The sequence below is a fragment of the Sus scrofa genome, chromosome 6 (assembly GCF_054392235.1).
Source record: "Sus scrofa isolate SSC_HxYL_T2T_F1_AM1 chromosome 6, Sscrofa_HxYL_maternal_Yorkshire_Landrace_v2.0, whole genome shotgun sequence".
Lineage (NCBI taxonomy): Eukaryota > Metazoa > Chordata > Mammalia > Artiodactyla > Suidae > Sus > Sus scrofa.
The window spans coordinates 106,012,817-106,040,740 of record NC_139388.1 but is presented as its reverse complement, the minus strand read 5'-3'; the positions used below and the strand labels follow the sequence as shown (position 1 = coordinate 106,040,740).

Sequence of the window (27,924 nt, the reverse complement as noted above, 5' to 3'; positions counted from 1 at the left end):
TAGGCATGCACGTATCTTTTTGAATTACAGGTCTGTCCAAATATATGCTCAGGGGTGGGTTTGTTGGATCGTATGGTAGTTTTACATTTAGTCTTCTGAGGAACCTCTATACTGTTTTCCATAGTGGTTGTACCAATTTACATCCCTATCAACAGTATAGAAGGATTCTCTTTTCTCCACATCTTCTCCAGCATTTATTTCTAACTTTTTGACAATGGCTATTCTGACTGGAGTGACATGGTACCTCATTGTACTTCTGATTTGCATTTCTCTAATAGTGATGTTTAACACTGTTTCATGTTGATTTGTCTGTCTTCTGATTTTTATTTTTTATTTTTTGTCTTTTTGCCATTTCTTGGGCCGCTCCCGCAGCATATGGAGGTTCCCAGACTAGGGGTTGAATCAGAGCTATAGCTGCCGACCTACACCAGAGCCACAGCAACGCGGGATCCGAGCGGCATCTGCAACCTACACCACAGCTCACGGCAACGCCAGATCCTTAACCCACTGAGTAAGGCCAGGGATCGACCCCGCAACCTCATGGTTCCTAGTCAGATTCGTTAACCACTGAGCCACGACGGGAACTCCCTTCTTCTTCTGATTTTTAACACTAAATAACACATGTACACTGTCAGAGTTCCCGTTGTGGCTCAGTGGTAATGAACCCAACTAGTATCCATGAGGACACGGGTCCAATCCCTGACCCCACTCAGTGGATTAAGGATCCGGCATTGCCATGAGCTATGGTGTAGGTCACAGACGAGGCTAGGATCCTGTGTTGCTGCAGCTCTGATTAGACTCCTAGCCTGGGAACTTCTACCTGCTGTGGGTGCTGCCCTAAAAAGATGATAGATAAGATAGATAGATAGATAGATAGATAGATAGATAGATAGATAGAGAGTCATCATTAAAACAGCTAATTACATCAAGCGAGTACTTACAGCTGACCATCAACACAGTGTGTGTTCTGGGTACCCGCACTCCCAGAACACACACACTTACCCCATAATACAGATGCAGTATTTTAATACGGAAATCAGGAAGAGCTGGTATTGCCATATCAGTTTAAAAATAATACTTGAGGGTTTGTATTTCTAAAAGAGAACTCTTTTTCATCTCAGGAAAGCCATTCATGTAATATGATTCCATATATACCTTATGATTTTGTTATACAACTAGTACCGAGGACCCAGGGGACACTCGCATCCGTGGGCTATCTGGTCTACCAACAGGCCCCGCGTCACATAGTCTAAGGAGGGCTATGGTCTGACACCCTGTGCTCAGGAATGGTGAAGCGAGGACCCAGAGATCCCTACCTCCTGCCTGAGGGACCCAGGTGAAGCATCAGCCCTTACCAAAACCAAGCCCAGCGCCTCGCCTGTGCTCAGAGGCACTGCCCAGATTCCTGCAACTGCTCTGCCCTCGGCTGGTGTCCAGCCTGACCATGAGCTCTTCTTCAGCAGGAAGTAAGCAGTTTTTAGCTTTTTATTCCAGGGCTTAGGGCACAAATCACACATTTGTTTGGTAAATGTATAATGAAAATTAATCTACTGGATGTTTTATTTTAAAGCAGACTTCATCACCCTCAAACTTTTTCTGATAAAACATTCAATTTATATCAATATTTTTTACTTAAATGCCAACTCCATTCATCTATTCCCTTAGGATAGGAATAAAAAACTCACTGTACGCCTCAATCTCCTAAAAAGGAGAGTGATTACAATCCTTGTGTGTTGTCCCTTTAATCACATGGGCAACAATTTGGGTCCACAACCAGTCAGCATTTCAGAGGTTCTGAGATACCTGCTACACAGTGAAAGTACGAAGAACCGAGAAATCCATTTTGACCAAAGACCTTCACTCCTAATAAACCCAGGGGCAGACAGTGGACTGACATCCACATGGCCCCCAGTGCCTGCCTGCTGTGGACCTGTGGCTGAGTTTGGTGTGAATTAGGACTTCCATCATAATGGAAGGAGGCAAGAACAGAAAGCTGTGAAATTCAGGTGAATTAATTCAACTTTTCTCTAATATCTTCTCAGAAAAGCTGAGCTAAATAGACTACGAGATTGGTAAAGGAACTGAGTCCCACCTTTATTCATTTATTTATTTATTTATTTTTAAGACCACACCCGTGGCACATGGAAGTTCCCAGGTTAGGGATTGAATCGAAGCTACAGCTGCTGGTCTGCACCACAGCCACAGGAATGTGGGATCCGAGCTGCATCTGCGACCTGCACCATAGCTCACGGCAATGCTGGATCACTGACCCACTGAGCAAAGCCAGGGATCCAACCTGCATCCTCATGGATACTAGTCGGATTCATTTCCACTGTGCCATGCCTTTTAACAGATATGGGGGGGGGGTTGGTGTGTGTTTCCAATATTCATTTATTTACAAAGGTAATCAGAGGCTCCAATTTTAGCTTCTCCCATCTTTGAAGAGGGGAGACGTGGCTTTGGCCCAGATTTACAAGTCCCCCCCACCCCACAATGATTCTGATAAAATCAAGATACTTTTTAGTCAAATATATAATCTATATTTCACAATACTCCACAGAAGCTTTTCCTGGGTTTCTTTTCTCTATTTACCATATTAAAAACATTGACTACTTTTCAAAGTGGTGACTCCCATTGCTGACTTTTCAAGGGCCCTCAACATCCCTACCTTCCAGACACACACAGAACACCTCCTGGGTAGAAATGTATGCAGGAATAGGGCTGAAAAATTACACAGGGCCACCTGGCTAGAGGTGAAGACTGTATGGAAATTCACCGCTACCCAAATCATTTCCAAGAGTTTCCTGAATAAAGTAATATCTGAGAATAGCTTTCAATAAGACAAGGAGAACAGGTGCAGTGAGAACGTTCCTTTGGTCAAATTGTGCAAGACAAGAAAGGAGGTATGACTTTGGAAGAAGGCTTTTTTTTTTTTTTTTTGTCTCTTTTGTCTTTTGAGGGCGGCACCCGTGGCATGAGGAGGCTCCCAGGCTAGGGGCTGAATTGGAGCTATAACTGCCAGCCTACACCAAAGCCACAGCAATGCAGGATCCGAGCCAAATCTGCAAACTACACCACAGCTCACAGCAACACCGGATCCTTAACCCACTGAGCGAGGCCAGGGATCAAACACGGAACCTCATGGTTCTTAGTCCGATTCCTTTCCACTGCACCACAATGGGAACTCCTGTTAGAAGAACTTGAGGCTAAGACTGGATCCTATTGCTTGGTGGGTGTTGCTACAGCTAACTCTGTACACTGTGCTGTTTCTGGGGACAAAACGATACACAAGAAACACATCACTATCATTTCCCACCCTCAAAGACCTCAGAGGCCAGAGAGAACACAGACAAGCCCACAGCTCTAAACAGAGCTGAGAAATGCCACAGGGTGGCATGTCCTGGAGGCCACATGGGGAAGGGGCCGTCTGCCTCCAAGGGAAGACCAGGAATTCCTTTCCAGAGAAAGTGCAACCAGACACCCAAGAAGACTGCAAGGCCAGGAAAGTGTCTGGGTGAAGGTAGGGGCTGAGGATAAGACAGAGGAGGAAAAGGGCGGTCAGGGTCAGGTGGCTGGGAAACCAACTCCACCTGCAGTGGGAGCAGAGGAGGACAATTCTAAGGTTTAAGCCTTGGAGGAGTAAGGCCAGATGGGTGTGTTGGATACAGCACACAGGCTAGAGGTGGAGAGGGGAGTCGGGAGGAGACCTGGGGTTAGAAGACCAGTCAGGAACGCGAGCTGGTGACCCAGGCGAAAGAGGCGGGCCTGAGTACTGGAGCACCGCGGAAACGGAAAAAGTGGCAGACAGGGAGAGGTGGCGCTCCTTCTCACCTCCATCACTTACAACTCCCACCTCAAGCCTCTTCCCTCCACGGCCCACCCCTGGAACCTAAGTTTAAAAGGGCCTGGAGTTCCCGTCGTGGCTCAGTGGTTAATGAATCTGACTAGGAACCATGAGGTTGCAGGTTCGATCCCTGACCTAGCTCAGTGGGTTAAGGATCCGGCGTTGCCATGAGCTGTAGTATAGGTTGCAGACGTGGCTCGGATCTGGCATTGCTGCGGCTGTGGCAAAAGATGGCAGCTGTAGCTCCGATTAGACCCCTAGCCTGGGAACCTTCATATGCCACAAGAGTGGCCCTAGAAAAGGCAAAAAGACCGAAAAAAAAAAAAAAAAAAAAAAGGACCGGCTAAGCAAACACGGGTATAAGAGAACCTTCTAGTTCCCCGCGTCCAAACAGCACAGCTGGTTACACCACACCTACACAGACATGCTGGAGCCGCCAACAAGGGGACAGAGCATTCTCTACAGAGGAGGGGTCCACGGGCCACGGCGGGATGAGAGAAATTATACAGCATCAGGCACAGCTCTGGATATCTGCACCAGCAATGCATGCAGGGAGTCGAGCCCCCTCCCTGCTACCTCCTGTTCCCCTTCTTCTAGGCACACAGTAGGACTGCACACCCTTGTCAGTCTGGGTCCCTCAGTTACTATGAAAAGACCTCTTGCCAGACCACCGTGCACACATAGCTTGAGCAGGTGAATCTCTGCTCCTTGACAGCGCAGAGATCTGGGGTTGTTTGAGCAGCACGGCAGCGCCTACCCCAACGCGTGAGCGTGACCGCCGCACATCCAGGGTGATGAGAGAGGAGAATGCAGGGTACAGTGGTGCCGGCTTTCAAGGAAAAAGCAAAGGGTGGGATGACCAGATGAAACTGAAGGTGGCGGCCCAGAAAATGGAAGTCTTTTCCCTCATTCAAATATTTATGGAGCATTTCCTCTGTGATGAAGTCAAGGAACTACTCACACCATTCATTGGTCTCCATCTGTCATGAAGCCACTCCCCAACAGAGAGGGTATAAACCCTACCTTTCAGACCCCTTGGGTTCAGCTGGCTCCATGATTCATCAGCTGGGTAACTTTGGGGGAAATGACAGAACCTCTCTGAGTTTTAGTTTGGTAAACTGGGCTATGAATCATATCTGCTTATCTCACCAGCTTTACAAGAATTAAAAGAGATAATTCATATAATTTATACAGCCCGGCACATGTAAGTACACTCCAGATACTCAAACATCAGCCCATTATTTACCATTTATATTTCAGATTCCTAAACCCACGATGTATGGCATAGAGTCTTTGGAGTTATAATGGCTGATCCCAAGCAGAAAATCAAGATTATTTTAATGTATGATCCAAGAGGAATCTGATGATAAAAAAAGAAATATCGAAGCGAGAGTTATAATTTTAAATGCGAAACTTCCTTCAATAAAAAAGTAATAAAGACTTTGGTAATTCAGAGGCAAAAGCATAATGATCAGGTTACAAAAGAGGAAGAAAATGAACATTTCCCTTAGTACATCTTGTGTATTAAATTACAACTCTTCACAGCGACACGGCTGACATCAACCGTATGCAATGATTATTTCAGGATGAGGCACTGCTTCCTTCCTGCCCCAGTCAAACTGAAACAGAGCAGCAGCTGGTACAGTGTGGTCTCCACTGACTACACTGTGAGGTTCATGTTCCCTTTACAGGATAAAGCAACCAGAGAGCGTAAGCTGATGTTTCTTTTTTGCTATCTGAGGCCAATCACAAATGGCACAAATGGTTTTTGCACTTTTTTAAGAGGACTTTGACAACATCGCCAAAATAAGACATCGTTTTACATAAATGATAAAAGTATAGAGAGGGGAGTTCCCGTCGTGGCGCAGTGGTTAACGAATCCGACTAGGAACCATGAGGTGGCAGATTTGATCCCTCGCCTTGCTCAGTGGGTTAAGGATCCGGCACTGCCGTGAGCTGTGGTGTAGGTTGCAGACGTGGCTCGGATCCCGCGTTGCTGTGGCTGTGGCCTAGGCTGGTGGCTACAGCTCCGATTGGACCCCTAGCCTGGGAATCTTCATAATGCCGCGAGAGCAGCCCTATAAAAGGCAAAAAGACAAAAAAAAAAAAAAAAAAAACAAAAAAAAAAAAACAAAAACAAAGTACAGAGAGGAAAAGATCACTCTTGAAATAGATTTTCTTCCTCTATTTATGCACAAGCATTACCGTCCACATGCAAATAATTATTTCTTTTATTCCCAAAGTAGCTTTCTCCTCTTTAAAAGACAAACCTGGAGTTCCCCATCGTGGCGTAGTGGAAATGAATCCAACTAGAAACCATGAGGTTGCGGGTTTGATCCCTGGCCTCACTTAGTGGGTTAAGGATGGATCCGGTGTTGCCGTGAGCTGTGGGGTAGGTCATAGACGTGGTGCGGATCTGGCATGGCTGTGGCTATGGCGTAGGCCAGTGGCTATAGCTCCGATTAGACCCCCAGCCTGGGAACCTCCATGCTGTGGGTACAGCCCTAAAAAAAGCAAAAAAAAAAAAAAAAAAAAGACGAACCCGGCCTTATCTGCACCACATATTATTAATGTATGGATCCACTTGATTTTGAGCAAGGAATGTTCAAATATTAATGAAAGGTACAAAGAAACAATATCTTTTCAAATGAACCTCTTATGAAAAATGCTGAACCTGAGAAATGTATTCATTTCAAGGATTCATTAGTACTTTTCTGGTCTGACTCTGGTGCTGGTGGGTTGTTTTTTTTAACAGAGGGAACATTTCTCACACCATATGTTTCTGACAAGAAAGTGGCATTTCCTTGGTCCTAGAATCCCCGCGTGCAGGCAGGGCACAGCTGCACCCAGAATGTTCTGCTACTCCAAATTATAGGTCAAGATCGATAATTTCCGATGCTGTCAACAGATCCAGGAGAGTCAAGTGTCTCCAACACACAATGCTGAACAATCCAAGGGAGGTGTGTGTTCTCTTGCTCACGGGGTTAGGTTCTGAGCCAAAACCATTACAGGGACTGACCGCCCACCTATTACCACGAACACTAAGGAGCGTAATTTTCACAAGTGTCTAAGGCCAACATATGCTGGACAGGACACTTTATTTTGATTCTCTCTGCACTGTGGCTCCCTGGTGCCCAAGGCAAACAGCTGTCATCTACATGCAGGCCTTCTGCTAATGCTTTCTATAATTCCTCAGGGGCTTCCCAGCCTATAATTAGACGTTCCAGCTGCCACAGTTGAGGCTGCGGGGTAGAGACAGAGGGTTTGGCTTTAGAGCATCCCCTAAAAAGCCCTCTTCAAGATGGTGCTGCTGGAAGAACACGCCTTGGAATTTGGCCTGGGGAGCAAACAGGAATACTTCCACCACTTGCCATGAGCAGATCTGTCCTGCAAGTGGGGTTGGCTTGAAAATCCACTGAGTCAGCCACGTGGGTAGGGAATTGAGACTCCGCCTGGACAATGGGGAAGTAGAGAACCATCCGGGAAACTTCTTGATTCAAAGCTGCAGACAGCATCTGTATTGAACCCGTAACAACAGCCCTCTCGGCCTTTTATGTAATTCTCCTTTCCAGGCACCACCACCAGGATGAACCCAAACAGCGCAGCAAGCAAGAAGGAACCAAGAGAAGCAGGCAAAACGCCCACCCTGTTTCAAAATCTTCCAGGCCAACAGAGTGAGAAATGAGAATATACAAACAGTAAAAGAGGAAGCAAGCTTTAATTGGAGTAAGTCTTTCAAACAAAAAGACTTTTATTTTTTCAGGAAATGGAAACATTTTCAAAAACACAGAGAGCATCATCTACCATTCCTCCCATCCAGTCCAACAGTCATAGAAACAAAGGCACAGAAGCAGATTTTCCCAACAGAAAAGGACCTGCTGCCCTTACAGAGGGAGCTATGCACAGGGTCATCCTCCAACTCCCGAAATCACTGCCTCCCAACTAGAAAAATGATGATTATAATGAACCGAAACCCCAACACCCATAAGAAGTCAAATACCCCCAGGGCTAACAACTGATACAGGCAGGGTTCTCAGGGCAGTAAGACGCTTTTCACTAACAAACGCTCCTCTGGTCTGTGGACCACACTCGGAGCCCCAGGTCCTGGTCACACGATCTATGGCCTCTCTCCTCCTGGGTGACGGACTCCTGGCCACGACCGGGAACTGACCTGCCCACCAGGTTCTCCAACTTGAAAGAACAAGATAACAACGAAGATCGAAGATCGAGGGCTCATCCAGGTTGCGGACTTGTAAAATGCCAAAGGCAAAATGCAGAGGATACTTGAGGGAAATCCGAAGAACTGGATGTGAGGACCAGCTCTCCCACCCAACCGGGGACCCGCTGACGGCCTCTGCCCAGGGAAGGAGGCCTCCAGAACTCTATTGACCAGGGAGGGGATTTCTCAGGCCACAAGTCACGTGGTCAAGGAGAAGGTCCATGCTGGTTCCTGATGTCAGCAACTGTTTCCCACGTGACTGTCTCAATAAACTGAGTTGTTACCCTTCCAGTACCAAAAAGGGGCTTTAAAACCATCTTTGATAGAAATAACTCTCGGGGTCCTTACACTTCTGTGACTCCCTAAACCCAAAATGCTCAACACTGAACTTCCACAACCGCCCTTCCATGGCCTGTGGCCAGACCCCTGTCCTGGGTATGGATGGTGTGAATTTGGGGAATGTAAAGTCATTTTAAGATCTGCCTGAAAAAGTTTCCTTTTCTCCTTACTGGAGCCCCAGGATGACTCCACCGAGGACACAAGGTCAAGTTTTGGGGGGTATTTATTCAGAAGTGTTCCAGGCATCATCAAGCACCAATATGTATTCAAGTCCCTCCTCTTTAAACAAAACGGAACCACCTTGGACACAGGACTACAATGTGCTCTTTCCATCACCTGCACGGGGCACAGTCATCACTCTGTACTCCCCAAACACCTCTCCTGACCCCAGCTCCTGGTTTTTCCCTTCCTCTCTGACTGCTCTGGGGTCTGCAGACACTGGAAGGCCTCAGGGCTTAGTCCTCAGAGCTCAGCTCTCCCCGAACTGCACTCAGTGGACTGAACCAAGCTCACGGTGCTAGATATTGTCACCACGGTCCCTTATAATGAGCGCCTCCCTGGTCTCCCCCCACCCCAACCCCCCACTTCATTCCTTATGCATCTTCTAGAGTCCATCTCTTCAAATATCAGGTCAGGTCAGGAATTCCTCTGCTCAGAAGCTGCTGGCCACTCTTCATCACTCAGGGAAGCCAAAGCCCTGACACACGTGGCCCCACTTCCTCTCTGGCCTCTCCTCTATTCCTCCCCTGCTCTGTGCTCCCAGGCCATCCTCACCTCCCACTGTGTCCTGGGATCTCTCCCCCAGACGCCCATGGGCCCCCTGCGCCCCCACCCCCCAGATTTGCTCAAGCACATCTCTTCCCTAAAGCCTCCGCCAACGCGCTCTCTCAAATTCCAATCCGCCCTCCTGTGCCTCCTCTCCTCTGCTATATTTCGTCCCTGACACTTAACAGACCGTGACTGTCCTATAGTAATTTATTATTTTCTGCTTCTCATCTCTAGAGTACAATGTGCAGGACAGCCAGGTTTTTTCTTTTTTTGGCTGTACACCTTCTAAATCATCATATACTCCGTCTCCTTCTGTGAGGATTTTTATTTGCTTATTCCTATTGCTATCTTCAGTTCCCAAAATAATGCCTGACATTCGACAAGAACTCAGCAAGTATTTGTTGAACTAATGAATGAGCAACATGTTCTGAACAATGTATCTTAGAAATTTCTTTATCAAGTGGAGAAAATGATCTCCTTGTATCTAACACTGACTGGTTCCCCACACTAAGGATGTAAGAATCAATGCAATCAGTCCCCTCTGCATGGACATATAGGGTCTCTCCATTCTTTTGCTAACTAGAAATAATACAAACAGGAGTTCCCATTGTGGCTTAGTGGTAATGAACCTGACTAGTATCCATGCGGATTTGGGTTTGATTCCTGACCTTGCTTCGTGCGTTAAATATACAGCATTGCCATGAGCTATGGTGTAGGCCAGCAGATGCAGCTCCCATTCAGCCCCTAGCCTGGGAACTGCCACATGCCACAGGTGTGGCCCTTAAATAAATTAAATAAATAAATAAATAAATAATACAAACCTACACCCTATGTGGATACACAGCTGCACAATTACAGATTAAAAGGAGGATTAAAACGAAAAGAGTTGAGCTTTTTCATTTGGTACCAATATCTGAAACATTAACACTAGTAAGCAGAGGCTCACTACAGTGTCTGAACCCATTTGTTGGGTAAATTAGCAGGCAATGTGTTTGCTTGGCAAAGACTGCAGCTCTGATGTGTGTCAAGTGACAACCCGCAGTGAATTATTACAATAAAATTGTAGGGTTTATCAGAGAGAAAAATTGCAGGGACGACGACTCACGCTAGGCTTTGAGGAAGGAAAACAGGACTGAAATAACAACAAATTCTCAACAGTTGTTTTTAGTGAAAGTGCACAGCACGTTCCTAGCGAAGCCAGTCCATGTGGCAGTGGCATCGGGCAGGTCCCAGGGGCAGACGCGCATGCGCACAGGGATGACCTTGTGCCGCTTGTGACATGGCTCAGAACTCCCAGTAAAGTGGGGAGACTGACAATAACAAAACTCTTTCCTCTTCGGCCCTGTTCTCCCACCCATGCTCCATCCAATTCCTGACAGGTCCTGTCATTTCCCGTTTTTTTCCTTTTCAAAAATTGTCATTGAAAATAGTCACTTATCACTTGCAGCCGAGAACCTCGATTGAACAAATCCGGTGCCAAGTACTTTTAAGAGCAGGAACTGGTGCCTCTGAACTGTTCCCCCCTTTGCCAAGCGATGATGCTGAAGCCACCAGCTGTCCCACCACCTCGGGGTCCCTAATGAGGCTCTGCAGAGCAGCACGGGGACTTCCCACGTCAGAGGTCGCCTTGCTGAGTCTTCTTGCAGAGCAACTGCAGGACCTCTGCTGGACGTGACCCTGGGACCGTTTTACTTTCAACTGCAAGGTCCAGTGACGCAGGATAGTCCTTGCTCTTCTTTGGAAAGGATTTACCCGCCTTTCTCTGCACTGCAGTGGACTCCGATGGACAGTCTCTGATCCCTCCCTCCCTCCTGTGGTGACTTAGCCCCCAGCCCCCTCTTCTGTTTTCAGGGAAACACTGGAAGGGCGAGTATCAGCATCTGTGGGCTCCGCAAGCGTTACAAATGAGCACAACCCAACCTAAAGTGTCCTCGGGGATCAGAGCTGTAAACGTGGTTCAGTAATAGGACTGCTCTATCTTTTGAGGCAAGTCAAGGATACTGTCTGTAGTCCCGCTTCACGGCTGGGCATCAGGACACATTAATAACAATACATAGTAAGCTGACAATGTTCCAAAGGTGTCAAACCAGAGAGGCCCCCAAAAGAACATGCTTCAAATCAAGGAGAAAGGGATCAAGGGCAGACAAACTAGGCCAGCAGATTTATTTCTGAGTTGAATAAATTGGACATATTTCCGAGTCACAGAGTATTAATTGAGAAGAGGCAATCAAGCCGCCTGCCTCCTAACAGAGCACAGGAGCTGCTCAGGGCACTTAAGCACCTCCCCGGGAGTTAAACTGTTCTGGTTAGAAAAGCCCAAGTATAATTATGCATCTTCCATCTGAATATCATTTTGTTATTCAGTAAGAAAAGATAAATAATGGTTTCCAAGAATTTAAACAATGTTTCCATGATCAAAATGCTATTTAAAAAGAACTATCTTGGGAGTTCCCTTCACGGATCAGTGGTTAACGAACCCAACTAGGATCCATGAGGCTGCAGGTTCGATCCCTGGCCTTGCTCAGTGGGTTAAGGATCTGGTGTTGCCGAGAGCTGGGGTGTAGGTCACAGGTGTGGCTGGGATCCGGCATTGCTGTGGCTGTAGCGGAGGCCAGCAGCTGTAGCTCCAATTCGACACCTAGCCTGGGAACCTCCATATGCTGCAGGTACAGCCCTAAAAAGACAATAACTAACTAAATTAATTAAATAAAAAAGAAATATCTAAACACTGGTAATGTGAAATCGGATTAATAATAAAATAGGTCACGGAGTTCCCTCTGTGGCACAGTGGGTTGAGAACCTGACTAGTATCCATGAGGATATGGGTTCAATCCCTGGCCTCACTCAGTGGCTTAAGGATCCAGTGTTGCCACTCCTTTCAATGCTATGGTGTAGGTACAGATTTGGCTCGGAACTGGTGTGGCTGGGGCTGTGGTGTAGGCTTGCAGCTGCAGCTCCAATTCGACCCCTAGCCCAGGAACTTCCATATGCTGCCAGATGGCCATAAAAAGACACATGCACAAAAAAGGTCATAATACTTTAAACTAGTTTCTCCCCAACTATGCTACACAGAATAATGTTCTGACATATATTATTGAGGGAAACAAAATTAGAAAATGCTACATGAAATAATTTTGGTTTGATTTTCTTCCATGTAACATCAGCCATGCACCCCTCCACCATCCCCAAAATAAAAAGTATGAAGCTGCAACTTCCACTCAGGACTTACAGACAGGGGATAATACGTACCCAAGAATGGAATTGCAGGCTTAGAGAGAACAGAAGATTAGACTAGAATATAAGCTCCATGAGGGTAAAGAGTTTCTGGTTTTTAGTTCACTGCTAAGTAGAAAAGTGGCAAATAATAGGTGCTCAAGAAATGCTTGAATGAGTAAGTGAATGCATGCGACTCAACTGGCACACAAAATATCACTGTGACTATCTTGGTCACCAAATATTATGAAATACTGGCAACTATTCTCAACATTAGCCATAAAAAACATTTAATCATAGTCTATAATATTAACCATTAAAAAATTAATTTGGAGCAAGAATGCAATGAAATGTCATCTAACAGGGGACCTCGGGAGGTTTTTTACAAGTCAGAGTTATCTTTGTAGAACAGAAACACTAACTCCTTTCAATGCCAGATAGATGTTGATAGTTATAGTACATATAATACAATCAATGCATAGCTGTACCTACCAGTGGTATTCATCACCCAAAGTATACACAACAGATCCTCTTTCAGAGACTATACATTTCATCCTTTTGTAGCTTCAAAGATGCACATGTGCAGTCATAACTCTCTTATCACAGGGTGTTAAGTTCAAAGCCTTTTGAGCACACAGCTATCCCCTTAGTTTCTGACCCATGTCTGATTTCAACAAGTTGAAAACATGAATAACTAAAAGTGCTCTCATAAGTCATCCTAACTGGGACCAAAACGTCTTTTTTTTTTTTTGGTCTTTTTAGGGCCACACCCACAGCATCTGGAGGTCCCCAGGCTTTCCCAATTAAGGAAAGCAAAGCACACAGAGAGAGGTTAACTTTCCTCTGACCACATAGATAGTATTGGTTGGGCTCTTAACGACTATGTTATGATGCTAACAGCTGCTCTCCTACGACCCTTAATTAGCAAAAATTCACAAAATTTTCTGGCTATTTCCATCAGTCATTTGCAGCAAACACAGCCCCTGCAGAGACCTCAGGGGTTCCCCTGTGCTAACCCTCCTCTTGACATCATGCTTTCTGGGCCAAGCAATAAGATCACGTTCTCTAATCTCAACCACTCAGAAGTCAAAGCTCCCTTCCTCTGTCCAAACACAAGAGCCCAGGGGACGTCACATACCTGGGAATTGGGAGGGGCATGAAGCCAAGGCCTGGTCACCTGCCTATCATTTAGCCAGGGAGCAGGCGGCCCTGCTGACAGCCCCAAAGGATCACAAGAAAGGAGTATGGAGCAGTTCTCCAAAGCCACAGGGAGGAGGCGCCCGTCAGACTGAAAGAAGCCCTCAATGAACCTCAAGGGTGTGAAATCAATTGCCCGGCTTCTCTCAGTTCTTCACTTTTAATCATTTCCGAAGGAAACCCAGTTCTAACACAGATCTGCCATATTTCATTTCCACTTAAATACAAACCTGAGAGCAGCCAAGCTGCACAAGTTCCCCCCGTTCCGTGGCCCTTTCTTTTCTTTTTTTTTTTTTTAATTTTTTTGCCTTTTCTAGGGCCGCACCCGCAGCATATGGAGGTTCCCAGACTAGGGGTCGAATCAGAGCTGTAGCCGCTGGCCTATGCCAGAGCCACAGGAACGCGGGATCCGAGCCACATCTGCAATCTACACCATAGCTCATGGCAATGCCAGATCCTTAACACACTGAGCAAGGCCATGGATCGAACCCGCAACCTCATGGTTCCTAGTCAGATTTGTTAACCACTGCGCCACCACAGGAACTCCTCCAGGCCCTTTCTTACATTTGCTCCTTGCTGGGCCCAAGGCCTGGCAGCCCTGGGGCCGCTGCTCTGAGGGGTCAGGGGAGGGCCCAGACCACCAGTGCAACGGGGAATTTATCCAAGAGCAGGACCACGGCCTAGGAAACTTTCATGTGCCCCAGCACCATCTTATTTTGAAACCTGCTCTATCCAGTATTAGGAATATTAATAATAATCCTTACAATAGAATCCTGAGGTCAACTGCACTATAATTCCCTCCATGGAGATGCACTTGGCAGCACAGAAACTTCACATAAACCCAGTGAGGCTGGCAGAACCATCCATACTCTACAGGTGAAGAAATTGCAATTAAGAGACATCATGGAACTCACTGATGACGGCACTATGACGTCTGTGACTTATGACTAAACTGGGGTTTTCACGAAACATATGAAGATAATTTACTGCAGATCACAATTTTTCTTTTTTTTTTTTTTTTTTTTTTTTTTTTTTTTAAGGTCAGTACCCACAGCATATGGAGGCTCCCAGGCTAGGGATCTAATCCGAGCTACAGCTGCTGCTAGAGCTACCACAGCCACAGCAACACTAGATCTGAGCCATATCTTCGACCTACACCACAGTTCGTGGCAACGCCGGATCCTTAACCCACTGAGCAAGGCCAGGGATCAAACCTGCGTCCTCATGGAAAGTAGTCAGGTTCATACTGAGCCACAGTGGGAACTCCCAGGAGAATGATCTCAGAAGGCACAGGCCTCCTAGCTCCTCTGTTATCACAGAATCCCTCACCTGATAGACAGCCTCAATTCCACTCAGTCATCTTTCCTTTATCAGGCCGATGCATTAAAGTCAGTACGTGGTCCTTCATACATCTTTGAAGAGGATACCTTCTATAGGAGAAACAGTCAGTGCACATAGGGTCACACCCGAGGTATATGTAAGTTTCCAGGCTAGGGGTCAGATCAGAGCTGCAGCTGCTGGCCTACACCACAGCCACAGCAACACCAGATCAGAGCCACATCTGCAACGTACACTACAGCTCATGGCAATGCCACATCCTAATCCACTGAGCAAGGCCAGGGATCAAACCTATGTCCTCATGGCTACTGGGTGGGTTTATAACCCACTGAACCACAACAGGAACTCCCTAATGAACATTTAACGTTTATGAGCATGGTAATGATGCTGATATTTCACTGAAATATTTTTCCACCTCATCCTCTTTTCAGAAGCAGATAAAAGAACACCAAGAAACAAGACTGCATCGGGCAATTCCATTTCACTAGAAAGCCATAAAAACAATTATTTCCGTCATTACAGACTCTTCAAAAGGAGCTTTAGAACATCAAATCTGCTGATCTGGGCCTGAGATAGAATCCTGACTGGCCAGGCTGAGCAATAATGGCTTCAAATTGAATAATGGTTGTTATCAGACCTCCTAAAACCAGAGAAGCTACAGATAGATGGATCCCAAAAGGTGGGGCGCCTGCACATCTTGGTCAGAACTATTGGTGCAGGTCACGCACTGGAGCAATTTACAAGGAAAGACGATGGCACCTCAGGCCTCCGGGATCTTCAGTTATTAGAGAAAATCTAAGTGGATACCTTCTTTACCGCTCAATCAACACCCTTTGCCAACCAGACACATTCAACTCTTAACACTGATCCCAAAGGCTCATCCAAGAACAAGTCACCATTGACACCGAGAAGAAAGCATAACTAAAAACAACTTCATCAATGAAGAGAGACTATTCATTTTCACCAGTGCTTCCTGCCTACCTGGAGCTAAGGAGAAATTCCAGATCTCCACCCTCCTGAAGTTGAGACATGATACTCAGATTCAGAGAAAAGTTTAATTTTCTATAAAGAAACAGACATTAAGAATGGATAATGTGGTCCTACAGTACAGAGTGTGTGTGTGTGTGCACGCACGTGTCTCCGGGTCACTGTGCTGTACAGCTGAAATTGGCACAGAATTATAAATCAACCGTACTTTAAAACAAGACAAAAAACAAACAAGAAACAGAAAAGAGCAGCCATGAAAATTTTCTTATGGATAAGAAATTCTTCAAAACCAAGTTATAAATGATTTGGCCAGGAGGATAACCCACTGTCTACCCTTATACATCAGGATAATTTTCTAGAGAAGCCCGAGTGAAAAATTATCATTCATTTGTCTTTGATTAGAATGCACACCTAATCAAAACCTCACTTATCTCCTTGATGTTTACTGAAAGAGCTCAGGATTGAAAACCAACCATACTTTGATTTTCTCAGCACTGAATACAGAGAGTGAAAATTAGAAGCGCACACATTATTTTCCAAATTACAAGAAAATGGAATATTCATTGGTAAGGAAAGAAAAAAAAAAAAAAACACACCTGTTTACCTTAGACGGTGCTAAAAATGGAAAGGCAAGAAGAGGGCTGGCCACATCCCATGTCTGGGAAGGTGCTGACACTGTGAAGTGTTAATTCTGGGGGCGGGGGAAAGGTCAACTACACTCTAATGAGCATGAAGAATCCCAGGTCCTAATTAATTGAAAATGATTGGAACCTGTCACCCTGGGAAGCACGGCTGAACTCAGCGCTCAGCGAAGGCAGGTTTTGACCTGGCACACACACCACCTCCTGCGCATCCCAGCAAGACCCTCAGGCCACACAGACAAGCATTTCTCATCAGGGAGCCCATGTCTTAAGGTTATAACTAGCTATAATGCAACGTTAAATCATTTTGAACAAAACCACATCCACTAAATGAAGTGCTAAAGATGGATGGAGAACTCTCCTTTGTAAGTTTACGTTTTATTTTCAATGCTTCCTGAATTTAACTGTTTAGTGAGCAGCTATTATGTGTCTAGCACTGTTCTAAGAGGTGGGGGTCCACAGTGAACAAAACAGAGTCCTGTCCCCATGAATCTGATATTCTGGTTGGGGGTGGGGGGAGGCACGCAATGAACATAAATAAGTAAAATATGTAGTGATACAAAGAAATGTCAGTTGGGCAGGGGAACGGTGTTGGGTGGGCTGAGGGGTGGCAGGGAGAGAGGGGGGTTAGGTGCAAGGAGCACGCTGTGTGAATCTCTTAGGGGAGAAGGTCCCAGGCTCAGGGTCATGCTTCCCATGGTTCCAGGACCCTCTTCAGATACCAAAATCCACGCAAAGGCTCAAGTTCCGCCAATAAAAAGGCTAGTGTTTCCATACAACCCACTGCAATTCTCCCATAAACTTGAAATCATCCTTGGCTTACTTACAATACCTAAATGCAATGGAAACGCTCTGTAAATAGTTGCCGGGGGCAAATTCAAGTTCTGCTTTTTGGAACTTTCTGGGTTTTTTAATTTTTTAATATTTTTCAATACATTCTTGGTTGAATCCAGGGATACAGAACCAGAGGATACAGGGGCAGCTGTACCATGACCTGAAGTGGGATGCATGAGCCTGTCTAAAGCCGGGGGGAGGAAGCTGTGAACCATAGTTCTGTACCCGGTTTTCAAGCTTAAGGACTACACCGTGGGCTACACAGGCGCCTTGAGCATGGCTGGGTAAACAAAGCAAGCTGCAGAAGGACACACGGCACGATGTTTACAGCTACTTACACGGTGAGAACCACACCTCGCATAATTTAATATTACTGGGGGAGAGAATAAAAAGATGCTATGGTTTCGATAAACACAAATTCCACAAATTCCAAAGCACGGCTGCTTCTAAGAGGGAGGGAGGCACAAGTGTGAAGGAAAACTTGGGGAGATTACACAATGTGGGGTCACGTTTCATTAAAGTGAATGTTGGCTCTGGGGGTCATTCTATTGTGATCCAATCTTTCCATGTATCAGAAATTCTTCACACTATTTTTTTTTTCTTTTGTCTTTCCCAAGGCGTTCACACCACTTTTTAGAAAGAATCTTCAACCCCATCATCTGAGCATCCTCTGGTCTCATGACCACCTGAGGCTCAGCCTGACATGCGTCTGTGTAACAGACAAGGCAGCACCAGGACTTCCGTTCACACGAGAACACGAGAGTATCAGAGAACACGAGACTGTTTTACCACTGCCGGAATCGTTTCCGTTATGAGGAGAAAGGGGACAAATTAAGGGAATGAAAAAGCTGTCGTCGCTTGCCTGGCATTCCGAAACTACACATTAGCGCCTTTTAGGATCTACAGAAAAGGGCTGCATCTAAGAAAATAAGGCAAACCTCTCTTCAGTGCTTTAAACTAAGCTGCCTGTCACCGTTTTAAATACAGCCCTGCATTTACACAGGAGGGAGGTATTTTTAGCAAAGTCACCTTTGCTTCTCTACATACTTCTTTAAAAAAACGTGGATAAAAGGATCTCATATATTATAAATACGTACATATTTCATACCTCACTTACATGTGGGAGAGCAGTGGCGCGCCCCGCTTTTCCCTGGGTATCTATAAGTCCCTGCCGAGGGTGTCGCCTTCCCCATGACCAACTCTCCTCTCATGCCCCCCACCCACCCAGGTTCACTCCATCCTCAGGACCAAAGGAAAGTGAGGCAGCAGAAGAATGAGATGCCCATGAGGGAGGCTGGTCCGCCTTAAGCCCCTTGCCGCAAGGTCACCAACATCAGGCAGCTGAATCCAAGCGGTTTCCGGCACAGAAGGGCCCAGGTGCCCAGGAACTCTGGGTGCTGCTCCTTCCAGAATGCGGTTCCCAGTGTGCCCCCCTTCCCTCTTTCCACTCTCCCATCCTGCAGACTCCCGTCGTGTGCCCCCTCTCGGACCTCGCCTCCCACGGCCTTCACAGCCTCCTACTGCAATGAGTATGAGCCTTGATTTTTGAAGCTGGACCCCTCTGGCTCATGGCATCCTGTGGGAAGGCTCCCGGGCACCTCTTCCTGGATGTCCCACAGACCCTGCAGACCTCTGCGCCACCATCCCTGCCCCAAGATCCCCCCTCCCCCCAATCCAATCTTACTCCTCAGCCACGTGCCATTTCTTTCAACTATTTGAACCGATGAAGCCCCTGCCCCTTGGCCCATGTATCTTCAGGTCAGTCCCGGCACACCCCTCCCTAACCCACACTGGACCTTCTTCTGCACCATGTGCCCACTCTCAGCCACGGTTCAGGTCCCAGGTTAGATCTCACTCCCTCTCCTCCCAGGACCACACCCCAGCCTGGTGAGGTGAGCTTCCTGTGCTTCTTGGAGCCCCCGTGCCCCATCACAGCACCTCTCAGTGTGGACTGTGACTGCCAAGCAGGCAGTGACATCTCTGTACCCTGGACAAGAGGGAGCTCAGGCCAGTGCCCACTGTTCATTTGGCTTCCCGCTCTATTGCTGATAGCCGCACGGTGCTGGCACTTAGTCCTCAGGGCGTACTGCACTGTCAGGAGAAGGGATGAAGGTACAGAACGATGGGAGCAGAGATGCAAGAAATCAAAGAAGTTCCTTCCCCTAAATATGTGCCATCCTAACTCTCTAAAAACACTGTGATGATTATCACAAGCATCTTACAATTTGAAAAGGTATTTCACAGCAACCACACCACTGGATCAACACAGTAACTCACAGAGAACGTTGTTCTACACTTTAACGTATGAATTTATGTCCCTGAGTGGTCTAGTGACTTTTTAGTCAAATCATAAACAAATCCAAGCCTTTGGACGTGACTCTCGTGCGCCCATGAGAAGATGAGTTGGGGCGTAGCCAAGTTCTGGGTTCTGGTTAATGAGAGCTGCTGTCCGAATTGAGAAAACTGAAAATTTAATGTAGGTTGAGATCAGAGGCAGGTGCAGATTTCGTAAAATGATGCTTTTACAAATTTGGGGAAACTTCTTTAAGAAAAAGATGATAAAATTATGAATTTAAAATTAAGTACAAGTTTCATTAACTTACTGGTTACAGCTAAGTCCACATCTGAGTGGAATGGTACAAACGTCAAGGAGAAAGACGAGAGTGTACATTCTAAGAAAAATTTGTATCACAAGCAAGGTTAAGGTTCAGGAAAGAGGGCTGATGGGTGTCAAAGCTATTTGTTCCCCAGTTCACATAGGACCCTGGCAAGGTTCTGTACGAGGCCCAAGGACACACAGTTAATTGAAGGTGCCGTATGGGCTTGGTGCCACTAATAACCCAGCGTTGATACCACACTTACAGAGGAGGGGTGCAAACAAGGAAGGACTTAATAAAACGTTAAACATCCCCAAATGACAGTACCCGAAGTAGCCCTTTATACCCACTGACACTGTGACCTGGGCCTGCCTCCAGCATTCATCTACTTGAAACTGTTATTTATGTGTTTACTGCTGGTCCCCCAGCTTCAAATACAGGGTGCAGGAGAGCAGAGGCCTTGCTTGTCCTATTCATCACTATAACCGTAGTGCCAAGCAAAGTACCAGGTATGAAAGAAGCACTCCTTTAAGTATCTGTGGAATAAACAAACTGATAGATATTGACCAAGAAAGAAAACTTTACAAAGGCTCAAGGTGTCACATCATCAGCCTTTTCAGTTTAGATGTGTTGTTTGGTACATGCTGCTGAGTCTTTAAATATTCACTATCATTCTTGCCAAATGAGTATCCTGTCCGGAAAACAAACATAATTTCAAAGACGTCTGGCTGGTGGCCAAGCAGTTAAGAAGAAACACTGGCAGTGAGCTTGGGGAGGCAGCTGAGTCAGAAGACAGGGGTGGTTTGCTTTGTTTCACTCATTTTTTTAAGCTGGGTGACATGTGAACTGGACTCGTTTGGAAAAGAGAACTTGAATGGAAGCTGGTCGGAGTGGAGAAGACGTGGATCCATCCTGGGGGGCCAGTAAGACAGTCACTGAGACAGGGAGGTGGAAATCAGTTGCGGGGGGAAGGCGGGGGGGACGTCCATCATCTGACCAGCAACACAAGCTCTTCAGCACTAACAGGACCAGGGTAAGAGAGGTTACGATTCTAGCCAGGAGAAGCCTCAGGCAGGGAGATCACCAAGTTGAAATCCAACCCTTATACAAGAATATGTAGAACTAACAGGTATGGGAGTTTCCATAGGGGCTCAGTAGGTTACAAACCCAACTAAGATCCATGAGGACTCGGGTTCGATCCCTAGCCCCGCTCACTGGGTTAAGGAGCCAGCGTTGCCGTGAGCAGCAGTGTAGGTCGCAGACGTGTCTGGGATCTGGTGTTGCTGTGGCTGTGGTGTAGGTCGGCAGCTTCAGCTCTGACTAGACTCCTAGCCTGGGAACCTCCATATGCCTCGGGTGCAGGCCGAAAAAACAAACAAACAAAAAAGACAGAAATAACAGGTATGATGGTAAACCTATAAAACCAGTGACTGCTTCAGAGGACCATTTTTGCTAGAAACTGAGGAGAAAACGAAGTTATGAAATTTAGTGTACTAATATTCATATATCCCATCCTTGACCTTTGCAATATACTGTCTTAACGCTCTTAGAGGTGACTCCAGGATGCACGTCTGAAGGTACACGGAGAGAGAGAAAAAGCAATGTCTGCTGGGGGTGAGATTAGTCTTTGGGCTCGCTGGCTCTCTACCAGGACAGGGCCATGCTGTCAGGAAAGCTTCTTAAGACTCAGGCTGTGCTGCAGCTGTGGCTCCCAAGACTACGGGCACCCTCTCCAATTTAGCTTTGGAGCCTAAGAAACTGACGCAACTTAAATGTTTTGTTTTGTTGCCCCTATATCAAAGTTAAGAACCTCATAGTATCTTAAAAATGTATCTTTAAGACCCAAAAAACTCAGTATGATTTTGATTGGTAGAGTCACATTTGCTTATAGAAGCATCTCTTCTTCACTGATGTCACTGCATTTTTCTATTCTCAATCATAAGGAAAGAATACTAACTCCAACTGAAGATCTATTAAAGATATTTTCACGAGACATTCATTTCATACTCTTGACCGTTACGCTACGTGATTACTATCACGCCTATTTAACAGATAAGAAAACTAACCCTTAATCCTACGTTCTTAACCTTTCAAATTTTACATAATTTCCTAGGGCCAGAAAAGTGGTAAATGATGGACTGGCCATAAAGAAACCCAGACAAGGCTCCTTCCTCTATGCCAAGCATTCTCTGAACCATTAGTCCTGTCTACTGACAGTATTACCTTTCCAGATGTTTACCAGACAGTATCCAGTTAAGCTGGAAAGTCACAGAGAAAAGATTCCTTCAGATAACTATCTCCAAAGGTGGTCCAGGGACCACTGCATCAAAATCCACTGAAGCACCTGTTGGACACAGCAATGCCTGGCCCCAACACCAGGTCGGTTCAGTGAGAACTGCAGGTGGGTCCCCAGAGATTGCTTTTTAACAAACTCCCCAGGTGATTCTGCCACACATGACAATTTGAAAACCACTGCAGGCTAATTCTCTGCAAACTTCTACTGCTATTTGGAGTTTCCAATTTGACAAAATTCCGTCTTCTCATGGAGGGTCACCTTCTGCATTGTGGAGTCAGTGGAGGAAGGTTACAAAACGCCTCACTCCCCTTGAGGGTTTCCTCTCTGGAGTCTCACCATCCCTAACATGGGTCCCTGGGAACCAGCAAAGCAGGTAAACATGACCAGCTGAAATGAGAGATCATTACTCTGTGCCTGCTTGCACTCCACATGGCTCTAGATGTCTTCCAACATACAAGTCTCATTTCAACCCAGAGGCCGGCACCACCAATTCACAGCTGGGGGACCCTGCCAGAGAAACGGACAGACCTGTCTGAGTGACACAGCTGAAGGTTAGCCAACCTTTCAATCGATATTTTCTCGAACTCAATGCATTTCCTTTATTCTGTTCTCCCCAGGAATTACTGCTACCGAGCGTTTAAGAATTAAGGGAGGGAGTGCCCTGGCAGCCTAGTGGATTAAGGATCTGGCAGTGGCTGGGGTCACTGCTGTGAAGTGTGTTTGATCACCAGCCTGGGAGCCTCCATGTGTCAAGGATGTGGTCAAAAAAAAAAAAAAAAAAAAGATTTTGGGGAAAAAAACTTTCCAAATGTCTGGGGCAGACAAGTTAGTCAAGTTTATTTTTCTAACTGTATATTTAGAGTATTCCTCTTAAAGAGTAATTCCTCTTATGCGTACGTTAATAAAAGTCAACATCTAAGAGCACAAAATAATGGGTTCCATTGGAGGTGGCGTGGGGATCAAGAATCGTCTGTAAGGCAACTACCAAAAACGCCCTCTCTGTGACATAACTAAGACGAAAACTACATAAAAGCAGGCAGCTTACAGGCCCATCCTGAAGCTTCCAGAGTGTGTAAGGCAGGACCCAACAGAAGTACAGGTGCCACTCCAGACACAGCAGGGCCTGGCCTCAGAAGGCTGTTTTCCGTAACTATGTGGATGCAGGGAAAACAGGCCTGGATGGCAAGTAAACCATGTGCTTTTCAAACACATAAGAGGGGCCCACAGCCAGAGAATCTGCCAGGAGCTGGTGAGCAGAGTCTGACCTTTGCTAACCTCCTGCTGCCGAGGACAAAGGGAAACGTGTTTCTCTCTCTCCCACCTCCCAGACTACCCCGGACTCCAAAGCATCTGGACCCTGAGTTCAGGCTGCTTCGGGTAAAGGCTCTGGCATCCGCTGCCCCTGGGGGACGCGCAGGAGGCACATGGGATGGATGACAGTGGGCACCAGTCCTCTCAAGACAAGACGCTCTATCTCAGTCCCCATTAAGAAATCAGCAACTAGGAGTTCCCGTCGTGGCGCAGTGGTTAACGAATCTGACTAGGAACCATGAGGTTGCGGGTTCGATCCCTGGCCTTGCTCAGTGGGTTAAGGATCCGGCGTTGCCGTGAGCTGTGGCGTAGGTTGCAGACACGGCTCGGATCCCGCATTGCTGTGGCTCTGGCGTAGGCCAGTGGCTACAGCTCCGATTCGACCCCTAGCCTGGGAACCTCCATATGCCGCGGGAGCGGCCCAAAGAAATAGCAAAAAGACAAAAAAAAAAAAAAAAAAAAAAAAGAAAAAAAAAGGAAATCAGCAACTACATGGCTAACGGGTGGTTGTTTTAGTTAAAACTAAATACTCACGCCCAATATTGCCATGTACGCAATCATCATTAGAGACTTTAGTTTTGCTTAATGTCCTGTTTCATCACTGCTCTCTGACGTGTGTGCAGCAAGACAGGGATGAAGAGTGTAGGCAGTGAGCATCGGGAGGAGGAGGGCCTGGGTGACAAAGCTCCCAATCACCGGCGCCAAGGTCATGATGCAGGTATTGCACAGGACCCAAGAAAAATATTTCTTTCCCACAAAAATCATGATGCAGATAATGACGTGAATAGCTGAAAAGCTTCCTAGTACATACCGGGCAATAAAAAAGAAAAGGGCTCCATATTAGTATTTAAGTCAGAAGTCTATTCATGTCAAACATTATGAATCTGGCACTTGTGCAAAACAAAACCACTGCTGTTAACGAGGCATCTGCAAAGGAGCAGGTACTACGTTCAGGGCTAAGGCATGTGCTGTATCCTTTAATCCTCAGGCCCTTGAAATCTAAGCCTTGTGGCCATTTTTTAAATGATCAAATAAACGCAAGAAGTCAAGAGACTTGACCCTCGTCACAGAGCGATTACATAGCAAGGCTGGGAGCACAACCTAGGTCTGATTCCAAGACCCACCAGCATCTACTATGCATGGAGAGAGGTAGCTTGAGGAGGATGTTGCCAAAATATTAGCAGTAGCTCTCTTCAGAGATTTCTTTTGTTTTCCAATATTATTAGAAAACATTCTGAAGCCGGCACACGTTAACTTTAATATATGAAATAACAAAGATATTTTCATTGGAAGGATAAATAGGAATGAAAAGCATTCTCTCTTCCGCCTATCATATCAATTTTCACCCTAAACAGTCCAAAAGTAATATTTAATCTTCAACTAAATATGAACACAAAAATATATGAGAAGTTGCCAAAATATTAACCATTGAGAGGAAAAATCATTCAACTTCCGAAATTTTTCTGGATTAGTCCATTAACAAAAGACCATCTGCCTCCAGACCCTTGTTCTTCTGATACATCCTACTTTTATCACCAAACATTGTCTTTCCTACTCCACTACTTTCAATGGCTCCCCAATACCTAGCAGAGCCCAGAACATCCCTGAGACTCATATCCATGATCAGACCTCACCCTCTCCTTAGGCTGATCTCCCACTGCTCCCTGGTGTAAAGGCTACATTCCAGTTACATGTAGGTCTCTTGACTTTTGGAGTGTTCCATCTGGAATATCTTCTCAATGACTAATCTCTACCAAAGTCCAACCATCTTCCAAGGACCAAGACGGAAAAGCCAAAATGGAAAATCAAGTCCACTCAATAGATTTTTCCTACAAAGGGATGCACATAAGAAACCCAAGGACCAATACAAAGAATGGGCCATGTGAAAAAGCACCAAACATCATAAAGCAGTTTTAAAAATTTGCATAGCCAAGTGACAAACCATATTTCCAAAGACTCTTACCATTAATTGTAAGAGATAAAACGATGTGTGGCACTCCACCAATTAAGCAAGGACTCCAACGCTGGAATTTTTATTTTCTAGTTATCTAGAGAACACTTTTACATTTATTTAGGTATTCTGTGCATGGGGAAAGAGAAACAAAATACATTGGCCAAAGTATTCCGAAAGTGCTTTACATGGTCAGATTCCGACTCTTTTGAATTGCGTGCCACTCTGTTAGGGGGTCTAGGCTTTTACATGATACTGTCTATGTTTCCTCGTGGAGGACGCACCATTTGTTACAGCGCTGGGTTATTGTCTCCAAGATTTTCCTCCAATCAAGTGACAAGCCACTCTCAATTTGTGATGCACGCATCCAGCCAATGAATTAAGTTGCCAGCTTTCTCTCTGCCATATGGCTGAGAGCAACTGTAAGACGTAGCCCGAACGCAGAGGTGTGACAATGTGAAAAAAAAACAGGTTTGTTTTAGCAAGGATGAAATCTGGGGCTTGAATAAAACACACAAAGTCACTTGGGGAGAATGAAAACATTGTGTACATTAAAATAATGACCAAAGAAGAGATCTGTAAGAGAAGCCAGTTTTTCTCTTTTTAGTTCAACGTCAGGATCAATGTCGTGGCCCAGCCCTATTTCAGCTTCTGTCACACTGCAATCGGACCCCTCTCCTCCTCTTCTGAGTGTTTCCTCTCCACTGATGGCCTCTGTGGCACCAATAAGAGTCTCCAGGAAGGGAAGCAGGCTGCCTGCACATCTTAAAGAAGCCCTTCTTTTTTCTCATGGTACCTGCGGTGTTCTCTTCCCTGAGCAGGCAAAACCTCGAGAACCTGTCTAATTTGAGCTACAGACAGAGCCACAAACTTGTTATGAAGAGGACCGAGTCATTAAAAATAATGACGGCATACATGAGTCTGAAAAATCCCCTTTTTTAAATAAGTGGCCATGTTTTTTAAGCCTTTTCAAATATTTTTTGGTAGTGAAGCCTAAGTCACAAAAGGCTTCTTCTTTTTTTTTTTTTTTTTGTCTTTTTGCCATTTCTTGAGCCGCTCCTGCGGCATATGGAGGTTCCCAGGCTAGGGGTCAAATTGGAGCTGTAGCTGCCAGCCTACACCACAGCCACAGCAACTCGGGATCCGAGCCGCGTCTGCAACCTACACCACAGCTCACGGCAACGCCGGATCCTTAACCCACTGAGCAAGGCCAGGGATCGAACCCGCAACCTCATGGTTCCTAGTCGGATTCGTTAACCACTGAGCCACGACGGGAACTCCAAGGCTTCATTTTTTATTCAATTCCATAACTAACTACTCAACACTGAGTGTTTGGACCTGCACTGGTTTGGGGATTAAACTCCTAGAGAAATAAGTTCCTCCTCAAACCAAGCTCTTTCAACTCAGTGTAAGTGGAGAGAAAAAGCAGCACACGAGGCAGGCAAATATCACATCTGTTTTCTAGACTAAATACAAACCTTTCTGCTTTTCCCTTTTCTTTTTTTAACATTTGTAAGGAAGGGCTACAAGAACAATGTACCAAAATGTCAGCAATCTAAAAATTAAGTTGTCAGCTTTTTCTCCGTACCTCAAATTACCAAAGAATTAGTGCTTTGGTGCTAATAGAAGCTTACAGTTCTAAAGTGTGCAATTTAACCCATCACTGTAAAGTCTAAGAATGCAGTACAGAAGACATTTCAACAAAGTGAGCTGCAGACTGTGGTACCTAATTTCAACTTCTCCATTTGTGCCATTCTTGCCATCTCCTTGCCTTCCCTTTGCTTTGGAAATGTGTTCTGGAACAGCAACACAATTTGATGAGAACTGCCCAGAGCTCCCATATGCATAACACACTCACATGAAAAAAGGACAGTCATCTTACCAAGGAGGTGGAGAAAAAGCCGGGGCATCTAAGGCTGTCCTGTGGGTTTTCTCTTCCTTATGCTCACATCACACTGGATTCAGAAATCACCACACGAAATGTACATTACAGCTTCAGATTTCAGACTTCCTGTTGTAACCGATTCAACACTAACTTGGGTGAACCCTGCCTGTGATCATCTCTGCACTAGAATTCTCAGTTCGGATGAAAACGCTAAACTATAAAATCATTTGCAAATAAAGCAAAAACTTAAACAGAAATCAATTACCCCCAAATCACTGCAGATATCATCTACACTTCTGAAACCCCTCGCTTTTTCCATTTTTTCCAATCACCAACCACAAATGCATCCCTCAAAAATAAATTGGAAAGAATACTGCCTCCCCAGGAGACCATATCTTGATAGACACCACACACCTTTAAAAGACAACACTAATAACCTAAGTCAAGAATTTAAAAAGAATGCTATTTTGGTACAAAAAAGAGAGCAAGACATACACCGACTCC

At 45.7% G+C, this 27,924-nt stretch overlaps 1 protein-coding gene across 50 annotated transcripts in view; it reads right to left on the bottom strand.

Annotated features, from left to right (window-relative positions):
• The window catches only part of EPB41L3 (erythrocyte membrane protein band 4.1 like 3), a 191,296-nt gene that overhangs the window by 122,913 nt on the left and 40,459 nt on the right, over positions 1-27,924 (bottom strand). The window lies entirely within an intron of this gene.